Here is a 13,025-nt window from a genome sequence, read left to right as displayed (position 1 = left end):
CTTTCTTGACTCTCCGCATTAGTGGATTGTGACACAACTTAATACCTTCATATTGTGGCCAATATCCTTTGTTTGGTATGGGTGGGAAGGCTTCGTCGTAGACTTTTAATACCGTTTCCTCATTGTACACATCAGGTATAAGACTCCAATAATCATATTTTATGCTAGAACATGTTGCTATGACATGTGAACAAGGCATATGTTTATCTTGATATTTTCCACAATCGCACCATTTGTTAGGAAGGTTTACACTGAAGTGACCAATTGGTCACCCTTCCATTGGAACTACTGTCTCGTGGACCATGAAAGTATCGTTGCTCCGATCAAAACGATCCACTCTGTGACTATTGGATTTACTTATTTCCAATTTCATAAATTTGATGCAAGTTTCTGTGTATACCTGACCAGAAGCTAAAATTGATGCGTGTCGTTTTCCCATGGTTGGAAACAGTGTCCCTGTTTTAAAATAAGTTGATTGGACCAAAGTAGTGATGAAAAGGTTGCACATGCCTTTTAATACTCTATTAATCGACTCCACAAGGTTGGTTGTCATCTGACCCCAACGACTACCTCCATCGAATGCTTGAATCCAATCTTGTCGAGGTATGTTGTCTAACCATTTCAAAGCCTCCGGGTTTACTATGCCGATTTCTCTGCGGTAGTATCGATATGTAGGATCATTGATCGAGTAACCTGTATTGAAATAGTAGACAAAACATTATTACACTAATTATATAAATTAGGAATGAAATTATTAAAAATTACACTAATTATGAAAATTAATAATGAAATTATTACCCATAGAAACAACTTTTTTCTTCAAAGCATTGTCCTTAAATTCCCTTTCAAAATTTTGTGAAATATGTCGGACGCAGAACATATGCTTTGACGGAGGATCTTGCCACCCATTATTCGGATCATTGTAAGCACTCTCAGTCGATTCGTGTCTATCTGAAATCATACAAATGTTGGGTTGTGGAGTGACGTATTTTCTCAAATTTCTCAAAAAGAAACTCCAACCTTCTTTTGTCTCACCTTCTACAAGAGCATAAGCAATAGGAATTACATTGTCGTCCCCATCTTGTGCAACTGCTACCAATAGAGTTCCCTTGTACTTACCGTACAACCAAGTTCCATCAACTTGTACTATCGGTTTGCAGAATTTAAACGCAGATATGCACGAAACGAAAGCCCAAAATAGTCTATGAAAGATCCTTATCCCATTTATCAAACTATTTTCATGATAAGCTGGGATAGTTTCCATTTCAATTTTGGTTCCTATAGCAAATGTTTGCATAACCAACAACCATTGTGGGAGTTGATTGTAAGACTATTCCCAATTGCCATAAATTTGTTCGATCGCTTTATTTTTTCCAATCCAAGCCTTTCTATAAGTAACTGTGTAGTTGTGTAAAGCCTGAATCTCAGCACTAACGACCTTCACTTTTATTGAAGGATCCGCTTTCACAACTTGCATTATGCTTGCACATATCATGTTAGAATCAACTTTCGTATGATCTTGTGACAATGCATAATTTGTGCATGTATAAGGCAGATTCAATTTACCAATCACCCACAATTCACTCTTTTTGCGTTTTGAAGCTCTGCATCTAAACAAACAATTTGCATCTAAATCTAATTTTTGTACCACAAAATTCAATGATTGTTTTAGATGGTAACGTTTGATAGCATGTACGCATTTATCTTTGTTTTGAAACTTCATTCCAACTTCAAGAGTTTCATCTACTGTTGGGACTTCGTTAATGAACAAGTTATGAAATTCACTTGAACGCTCTTGAGTATCTAAATTGATGCTCTTCAGGTGAGATGGTGGATTAAAGTCAGGTAGGAAATGTTGATCTTCTGCTTCCATATCATCAATGTCATCGTCAGAATTACCAGATGATTCATCGAAATATGTTTCATCCTCTTCACTTGAATCACTTAGGGGAAGACCGCATTGTGGACTTGTTGGAGTAGATTGACGTTGGAGTTGATAACTTTGCGGATGAGTTTGTTCGAATTGGGTAGAGTATGGTTCATAGTGTTGTGATGGTTCGTAGTGTTGTGATGGTTCATAGTGTTGTGATGAAGAATATAAGTCGGGTTGATAATGTATGTTTGAGCTCGATGGTTGATCAATGTTTGTTGATGGAGGATCAGACTCAAAGGTAACATATAACTCGATGGTGTCGAGTTGTGACCAATGTGCATACACATCAAACATCAACTCAACATCTTTGTTGTCGCAAACTTTCATCAGTTCAAACCTTGTTGTATTTTCACCGAATAACACAAGGTGTCGATAAACTATATCAGTTATCGTGACTCTGTCATCGAGCTATAACTTTTTTTTAATGACATTCTTTAGACGAGCAAGGTTGCTTCCCGAATGTACTTTGAACGCTTTTTTATAATCGCTGACGAATATTTTACCTTCAACTCCATCAACAATTATACCATTGTAATAAATGATACAAATTACTTGTTGAGAAGCCATGAGATAGTAGGTGTGGTGAGATATTGTTGAAAAGATATAGTGAGATAGTAGGTTTGGTGATATATTGTTGAAAAGATATAGTGAGATTGTAGATGTGGTGAGATTGTGTTGAAAAGATATAGTGAGATAGTAGGTTTGGTGATATATTGTTGAAAATATATAGTGAGATTGTAGATGTGGTGAGATTGTGTTGAAAAGATATAGTGAGATAGTAGGTGTGATGAGATTGTGTAAGTTTGTGTTCTATTTATAGAAGGTATAAGGTGTTTGAAATTTTAATAAAATGTTTTCATTGGTTGAAAACAAGTCACAAGGATTGGTTGAAAACAAGTCACTAATTTATTATAATTTTTATTTTTAATATATTCCGCAGATTTAATTCTGGTGGTCTAAATTTCGGTAAAGTTCCTCATAACAACATAGAAGGATACCAAAAAACAATTGATCACATGATGGTTGACGAAGTAATATATTCATTCACATTTATTTGAACTTTTTAAATATTTTGTTTTTAATACTTGTTATAATTACTTTAGCTTGTTTTTTTAAATATCAGTTCTATTGGAGACCTTATCTCATGTTCCAACATGAAGTTTCAGAGGAAGAGATGGTCACTTGGACTGCATGTACCTATCTGCATTGTTATCATATTGTTGAAAAACATCATACAGATAGGGTCACACTTCAGTTCGGCTTCCATCAACAAATACCTCAACGACCGGAGGACATGAGAGCGTACCATGAGGTCGACATGAGGCATGGGGTTGATGATAACTGGAATTGGGTTTGGAGGGAAGAAATTCAACATTGGAATGAACGACACAATTACGTGTTGCAAGGTAAGATCGTAGAAGGTCTTTTATGCCACATCAAAGAATATATGATTTGGTTTAGACAGCACACCAAATTATTTATATCGGTCGAACAATATCTCTGTGATCCTCGTTTGCAACCATCGTTGTATCCTTATGTTCCGTCGACCTCCCAATCAAGCCCACAACAACAAAACATGACACAACCATCTCTATCATCACCTCATCTACACGTCCCTACTACAGAAGTTTCATATCCACCAACGACTCAGTACTACGTTCCAGTTCCAAAAATACCAACCCCCGGTCATCCAACAGAAAATGGACCTTTCTATAATTTGTTTGGAACTCAGTGCACAACTCCTGAGTCGGCTTATGATGTGTTTGACTCCATGTATAATATTATGTCTCAAACTTATATGGAAACAACTGGTAGTGGTTCTAATCCACCTACAACTAACGTTCAGGATAATGATCAGGATGAACCAGAAGAACCTCAACTCGTTCAAAGGGATAGACGAGTTCGACGAAATCCAAGATGTGGAACTGGAGGTCATTTAGGTGGACATTAATAAGATGTATTTTTTTTATTAATTTAATATATTTTATTTAATGTTATTAATGTAATTTTTGTTATTAATGTATTTTCTTTTAAATTTATAATATAATTTACTATTTTTAATTTTAATTACTTTTAATAGTTATAATATTAATTTCTCATTTTAATTTTAATTATTTTTAATTTAATTTTAATAATTTTTTATTTTAATAATTTTTAATTATAACAATTTTTAATAATAATTATTAAAAATAATAAATTTATAATTAATAATAATAATTATTATTATTTATTAATGTAGTATTATTATTATTATTAATTATAAATTTATTATTTAATATAATTATTTATTAATTTAAATATTTATTAAAATATTAACAATTAACTAAAACAAAAAAACGAATTAATTTTTTTTTTAAAACCCTTTGGGAGGTCGCATCCCCGACCAGCGTCCTCCTACTAGGGGGGAAAAAAACATCATTTAGCTGGTCGCATCCTTAGGCCACGACCTCCAAGTAGCCCCAAAAAGTAGGGCATTTTAGTATATAAATTATAAAAGGGGGTATATTGGTTAAAAAATTTGAAAAAGAGGATATATGAGTAAAAAATCCTAATTTTAATATGAAAGAGTAAAAAGAGTAAATTATGATCATACAATTCATGAAAGAATTACGTGACCAATTAAAAAATAATCATATAATTTTTGTTTTAATATTAATTACTTGTGAATTCATCGTTAAAATTCATTCCTTTAAAGCTCTCATTATAAGTTTTCTTTGAATTTGGATTTTCTACCTTTGAAACCTCTTATTCAACAGCCTTCTTCTGTTCCATCTTTTTCTTCTTCTTCAAATCCATAAATTTGACCCATGAGTGAATACTAAGAATAAGGTAAATTAGTTCTTCGAACCCAAAAAATTGTCTTGCTTGTACCAACTGTTTCATGTAATGTTTCCTTGATTTGCAATGCGACAACGCTTCTTTCCTCTCTACTCTAGAGTAGCAACAACACTTTTTTTTTATCAACTTCATTAAAAAAAAAACACACATACAAACAAAAAATGCTTGTAGTTAGAAGAATAAAGTTGCATCATTAATCTTTTTTTTTATAAGTAAATGGAGTCTAATGGGAGTGCAACGGACACTCCGACAGATCACAAAAACAACAATAACAATGAGAAATTTATTTTTTGGTGCATTTCATACCAACAAAATTAAAATGTTGTTAGGAGATATTACAAACTTTTTAGACACACCAATGGATTGCTACACCAATTGAAAAAGACACGTATTTGTTCTACTACTTTTACTCATGAAACCAAGTCCAATATGTTATTTAACATCGGCTTTTGAAAATATATAACCACACATTTAAAATATGAAGATTGAATATCACTTGTGCGAGTATCGTTTAATCCACATCAAATCTGTAACTACTATGTCTTTATTTTTATAACAAAAAAAATTTATAATTGGACTTAAACAACAACCAATTAAGAAACAAACTTAAACTATACTAATTCAGAAAATGAGTAAAACAGTAAAGATTAAACATAATATTTGCCTATATAAAAATTCATGAATCATGAAAGTCTCTTTTAAAAGACTCAATGTTTTACCGACAAAAAATGAAGAGTCAATATTTTGAACAATCAAGATATTTTAATCATAGTATAATATATATTTTATTTTAGAATTTGAATTTAACTATCCACAATTCTATAAAACTGAGAAAACTACCCACCATTTATAAACAATTTGTCATATTTTGTCTTATCTAATATGGAATACTTGGACGTGATCGAGCGATCGATACAATAGTGGTGATTTAATAGATCTTGGACCGACTTATAAAGTGACTAATCATATATTATAAACATTTTGTGAGACTTTATCTCATCAAATATAAGAAAGACTCTTAATATTTTACAACAATATTACGATCTATTTTTCAAATTCATTTTTTGTCGTTTATTTTTTTGAAGTTAGTCTTTTAAACATTAAAAAATGAATATATTTTATTGTCATTTTCCATGTATCTCATTTCCATCTTTCTAACGTTTAAAGGATTAACTAACATCAATAAATAAATGATTTACTAACACTTTTTATTATTTAAGAAATACATTGGAAAAAAAGTTCAACTGTATCAACATTATTTTTTTACCTAAATGACTGATTTGAAATAAAAACTAATTAAATTTTACCATCTTGGCTCCTCTAAACAGCACTTGGAATCTAAAAAAACAATATGTTACTTAGTAATACATTCTCTAACAAACATATTTAATACTTTGTTTTTATTAATTAAAATACACAAAAATTTTACTAAATTATATAAATCTCGTAATTTTGACTATTTAAAATGATTGTGTTGTAAAGTATGTCAAAGAATGTGTTGCTATATTCATCCCAAAATACTCTTGTCTATATCTATATACACACACTCCATATTCCAAAGTTGTGCTATACATATTCAACACCTTTCTATTAATAGTAGCACAAAAATACATATCGTGAAGATGAAGGATTTATACAAATCATTGCAAGGAATAAAACCAACCATTCTAATGTTGTTAGTGCAATTTGCATATGCAGCTGCGAATATAGTATACAAACTTGCCATTAATGATGGAATGAGTATGAGAGTGGCTTCCGCTTACCGTCTCATTATTGCGTCGGCTTTCACTGTTCCTCTTGCTCTTTTCTTTGATAGGTCCATTTTGCTTTATCACTTCTTATTGCAAATATTGTGCTTAATTACTCCATGCATTTTGATTAATATCACAACTATTTTTTCATGATTCTTTATATGTTAATGTCAAATTTATATATTGATTATAGTGTTTATTTGAATTAGTCATTAATTGTTAGTTCACTAGTAAGATTTTGGTCTTGCGTCACTTTATCAAATAATAATTCCCCTGTTCTTCTATTTTGATAAAAAAAAATTCAGTTTTTTATTTTAAATTTTCCTTATAACTTTAGGGATATTTTTTTTAAAGAAAACCAAAGGATATTAGATGTATATATGTATAGTAAATAGAGGTCTGTTAGAAAGACATTCTTTAATATATTTTATTTAATTAATTAAAATTTATTTAATATATTTTATTTAATTGATTAAAATTTATATAGATTCTATTAAATTTATATGACATCTGCATCTATATTTTAAAGTTGTTTTTTTAATATGAAAAAGTTTTTGTAATATTTATTATTATCAAATGAAATGATACGAGCTGAAGAATTATGAATTGCAGGCCGATCATTTAATGTAGAAATACTTTTTTTTAGAATGAAATGGCCTCCGAATCACTCATCATTGACATTGAGTCTCATAAAAAATTAATTGTGAATAATTAATATGTCAATTATGCACAACAATTTAATTATTATTTTTTTGATGGGAACAGTTTTGATGATTATAAATAAAGATGCATGTTTGTGCTTAACTCTTGCCTCTTGAGATTAGAATTTAGCTAATATATGGAAAAAGAAAAAAAGGATTGGAATGATAAATAAATAAATAAATAAAAGGTCATTGTGTTTTAATATGTTCATAAAAAATGTCACTGTCTTGAAATTATTAAATTTTAAACAATCAAGCATTACCAACGACAATTTTTTTTGAAGAGGGCATTACCAACTATAATTGGATGCTACTGGTTTAACACCAAAATTAGTCAATCATTGTAATTCATTATTTTTAAATACCATTTTAAGAATGATGCTTAAAAATAATATAATTATCAGTCATTTTAGTTCTTCTATTTTTAGTAATCACATAATTGGTTTTTCTATTTTAAAATCTTTCGATATTAAAACATCCATCAAATTTTTTGATGCAAAATTTATTACGTGACGTATTTTAAATGTTATAGTATATAAATATGATAATGTACAATCATCTACTTCTTCTAACAAGAGTTGAGTATAGCAGAAAAGGCTAGAGTTCTACGTTGTAGTGAACTTGAGTTCGAATTCTTGTTGGGAGGTACTTATATTTAGTGTCTAATGTGTATCAAATAGATAAATTTTCATTTTTGATTAATTATTACATGAAGTTAAATAAATTACAAAAATGAATAATTTATGAAGTTAGAAATAAGGTTTTTACTTTTACGAGGTTTTCTTGCAATATCTTGAGAATTGATCATTCACATTATCATATTGTATATCACATTATCTACAACATGTCATGTTACCATTCTTTTAGTCCAAAAAATTGAGACTAACCAAAATTGAATTTTTTAAAATAGATAGATCAATTAAACCAAATTAATATTTCATTTGGTTTTATATATAAGAGAATTTTTTTTTATTTTAAATATAAAAAAGAGTCATAACTTTTAAGGTGCATTATCATTTAAATTACGTTTATATTATTTAAGATATTTGTCTTTTTAATATTATTAGTAGATATTTAATGTCCGACTGTTTTCAATAAAAATATATAGTAAAAATAATCAAAAAGTTAAAAGAATGAGTGCATTGATTTAAATGTATGAGACAAGAGATAGTAACATGATCACATTTAAAACCAAATAGGTAAGAGTAGAGACAAATTACGCATGAGACTCGCGCATTAGATTAACTAAGCCAAAATGATTTTGCATTATTTTTTGTGTGATGAAGGAAGAAGAGGCCAAAGATTACTTGGAAGGTTCTTTATCTAGCATTTCTCTCTGGATTGTTTGGGTAAGCTACCTAAATATATTCTTCATATTTTCGGACACCTATAGTATGCTTCGTATGAGGACTAATTAATACGTACGGTCGTATAATGTACGTTCTAGGGGAACCTTATTTCTAAACCTTTATGGCATTGGCTTGGATTTGACTTCAGCAACGTTTATGATGTGCATGGCCAACCTTGTTCCAGGAATTACCTTCATCATGGCCATTTTCTCCAGGTATACCTCACTCTACCAACACTCTCACTTTACATTAATTTACTTAGTGCGGGTGTCAAACAAATTGAGGTTTAATGTGTATTTTAACGTGAGACATTTCAACTCTATTATAATATTTAGTAAAATTAATAAATTTTGTTCAAAACAAATTGAAGTTTAAAGTGAATTTTAATATGGGACATTTCAAGTCTATAATAATATTAGTAAGATTAATCAATTTTGTTCAGTAAGATTTAATTTAATTAAAAAATACTAATATTCTTAAGTTGTATTATAATAACATAAACAGCAATGATTAATGCCCCGTTTAATAATTATATAATAAACTTTTGATTTTTCATAGATTGGAAAAGCTAAATTGGGGAGTAGTGGAGGGAAAAGTGAAGATATTAGGGACAATAATTAGCATTAGTGGGGCAATGCTAATGACATTTTACAAAGGAGTAGAAATTAATATTTGGTCTTCAAATGTGAACCTTATGCATCCACATAAGAACCAAAATGGGGTTATGGAACCGAAACATGTCGACTTTCGTAATAATATAGTGGGTGTTCCATGTGCCATAGGAAGCATTTCCTCTTTTTCTTTGTGGTTAATCATCCAGGTAATTAATTAAACTTAATTAGTTATATGAACATTTTTATATGAATTGTTATGGGGGTCCATTATATAACTATACATATATAACACAGGCTAAGTTGAATGAAGAATATCCAAGTCATCATTCATGCTCAGCATTGATGTGCATAATGGGAGCAATACAATCAATTGTTGTTGCTCTTTGTGTCGATAGAGATTGGATCCAATGGAAACTCGGCTACGATATCAGGCTTCTCGCTATGGCTTATGCGGTATCATGCTAGTTTTTTTTTTTTTTTTTTTTTTAATTAACAATTTATTAAAATATCATTGCATGCATATTAAAATGCTGAAATGATTATTAGTGAATGTTAATGCAGGGAATTGTACCTTCTGGAATAGTGGTTATTGTTTTGGCTTGGTGCATAAGGATGAGAGGTCCACTATATGCGTCTATTTTCAATCCTCTCCAACTTTTAATTGTGGTGATCGCTGCATATTTGTTGTTGGATGAAAAATTATATTTAGGAAGGTATGTTACAAATATTTTACCATAAATATATTTTATTCATAGTTTCTTACTTTTTTCGTCCTTAATTTAAAAAGTATGGTTTATTATTTAATTTGATATAGTTTTGTTGTTTATATAGTGTCTTCGGAGCAATTTTGATTGTGTGCGGTCTTTATACGGTGCTTTGGAGTAAGAGCCAAGAACTAAAAAAGAAGAGTCAATTAATGCCATTAGAAACCATCCAAAGCAACAAAATTCAAACTAGTACTAGTGGAAATGTTGTCAATTATCATGAAAATGGCAACAAGGGAAATACAAATTCTATTCAATCATAAATCCTAAACATTTTACACCTTATTTAATCATGGGAGAGGCCACCACAACATGTGAGCGATAGGATGAAAATTGTATTTATGGAGTTTGAAACGAATCTTCGTGCCTTTGGTTCATCAAAGATATAAAAGAATCATAAGCCTTCGCTTCAAACATTGCAATGGAAAAGTTTTTTTTTTCTTCGATGTCTTCTTTCTATACATAGAAATCCTTGATAGGGAAGAAAATGAGAAGAAATAGTAGAATGAAATTTAGATTTTGTTGATTAAATATTATCGTTAAACAATCATTATGGACAATATACTTTTATTTTATGTTTAAATATGTCTTTTATACTTACAATTATAATATTTTTTTATTTTGGTCATCGTAATTGTTTTTTTTTTACATCTCAACAAATATAATTTCATTTTAAAATAGTCATTGAGTTGTTGCTTCTGTTACAAAATTAGCTGCTGACAAACTTCGTTACGTATAATTAAAGAGTCTTGAAAGTGATTGATCATAAGACTCTTTAGTCTTGGTTTCAACCACCCCAAAAACTAAGGGAAAGTATTGATCATTTGCGTCCCTACCAATAGCAATTAGAAGTGTTCCTCCATGCTTTGTCTTTAGATGACATCTATCCACCCCAATGAAAGGCCTACAGCCTATAAAAAAAACTCTTTTTTACAGCCATCAAAGCAAAAATAAAAACTACTAAATTATGGTTCAAGTGTTGCACATGGACGGTCAATATTTATCTTACAAGTGTTTGCAACACTTGTCCTCCTCAGCACTGCACAATACCTCCACAACAAGGTATATTGTTTTGCTGCATCACCTTTTACAATCTTTTTTGCAATCTGTTTAGCCTTCCATGTTCGTCTCGTTGTTATACCTATATAATATGTCCTTCTAATATCATAAACGATCTCACAAATGTGCATATTGTCACAACTACTCAACTTATTCGCCAAAGACTTAGCAATCCACTTAGAATTTGCAGAACTATTATTCAAAACCCGACCACATGTGTCATCACCACACTATTTATTCATTCTAAAAGTGTGACTATTCCTCACGTTACTTACAAGTGCTAAGAATCCATATTTAGCTTTGCATATCACCGTTATTGTTATGCTATCATTCTTTATAAACATGATTTTCTTCCCATTTAATATAGACAATTCTCTAATTGCATCTTTAAACTCAACAAGTGATATAAGCTCTAGTCCCAATTTGAACTTGCAATTCTTATTTAGCTCCTCCACCCTAAACTGATCATACTTTGATCCCTTCTCTTTGTCTGAATTTGAATCAGGCTCACTAACATAAGCATACTCCATTTCAATATTTAAATTATAATTGTCCAACACAGGAACAATCTCCATGTTCTTAGTTGTTTTCTTTGGAATGGACCTATTTGTAGTAGTCTTCACACTATATGGTTTACCATAGTCTAAACCATAGATTTCAACATTATATGATCCAACAGAAGAATCATGTATTGTATTATCAACACCAAAACCATCATCCAAGTTAAGTTATCTCTCATCCTCACTATCATCAAACTTAACACCATAAACTTTATCTTCATTGTTGTGACTGTCACTAACACTTCCATCATCATCAACATCAATTTCTGCAGCACCATTTAACACCCCAGAAGACTGCCCCAACTCTATTCATGGTTCTAATCCAAAAAAACCCTTTTATGGAATGTTCAACATACAACTGAGTTTTGCAATTCATTTTCAAAGCATGTTCACTAACCTCAACTGCATCTCTATCATCCACTATTCTTTTACAGTTTTCATCATTTTTCCACCATAACCTATACTTGGAGTTATCATAACCTAAGTCTTTCAAAATTCCAACAACTTCAAAATAACTCCATTTGTCGACTTTAATCCCGTGAACCACATGTTCACTACCCCATATGTAACACAAAACCAAATCCCTCACAACCTTACCCCTATAGTGAAAACTAACAGAAAAGTTCATCATGTAGAGTAAAAAACAATACACATGTCATCAAACAATAATAATATTAGAATAATCAAAAACAAAGTAAATACACGTTTTGGTCCCACAAATAGAAAAATCAAAACTCATAGTAGAATAAACGAAAACAGTAAAGTTACATGTTGGTCCTCGAAAAGAAGAAAACAAAAGACAAAATAACATTACCTTTAACACGCACGCACGGGTTGCTCTAACACCAGTCATTTACCTCATTCGCAAAATAAGATCACAGAGACAAACCACGATAACAAACTAAGCACAAGCAATATACACGAGTTCGTGACCACCACCATTCACCCCCGATGAGATATGACACGCCGCCGATGAGAAACAACGAAGAACCGCAGATGAGAAACAACGAAAAACAGTCATTCTTGATTTAGGTTTTATTTAAAAGGAAAACTGATACATCTGTTATATATATTTAAAACAGACCCCCAAATGCCATCTCACCCCCAAATGTCACCTCATTCTATTTCATCCACCTATACAAATATTTCCCACATTAGCTTTTAACTAATGTGGACCTCTTCTCCTTTCTCCCCTCTCAATGTCTAATTTCCTTCAATCCTCCTCTAAATAAAAATATTATTTTATAAATTATAAAATTATTTTACAATTATTTATAATAAATTTATAATTTATAAATTATTTTACAATTTGATAATAATTTATAATTTATATTATTATCAAAATATTTTATAAGTTATTTTATAATAAATTTATAAATTATTCTATTATATATATTTAAAACAGACCCTCATTCTATTTCATCCACCTATACAAATATTTCCCACATCAGCTTTT

The 13,025-nt window shown here is 30.3% G+C and overlaps 1 pseudogene; it reads left to right on the top strand.

Moving 5' to 3' along the window:
* Positions 1–6,228: 6,228 nt before the first annotated feature.
* On the top strand, positions 6,229–10,543 carry LOC101515687 (WAT1-related protein At1g25270-like; annotated as a pseudogene).
* The last annotated feature ends 2,482 nt before the right edge of the window (positions 10,544–13,025 follow it).

Source organism: Cicer arietinum, chromosome 6 (genome assembly GCF_000331145.2).
Source record: "Cicer arietinum cultivar CDC Frontier isolate Library 1 chromosome 6, Cicar.CDCFrontier_v2.0, whole genome shotgun sequence".
NCBI classification, from domain to species: Eukaryota; Viridiplantae; Streptophyta; class Magnoliopsida; order Fabales; family Fabaceae; genus Cicer; species Cicer arietinum.
This window is presented reverse-complemented; position numbering and strand designations above follow the sequence as displayed.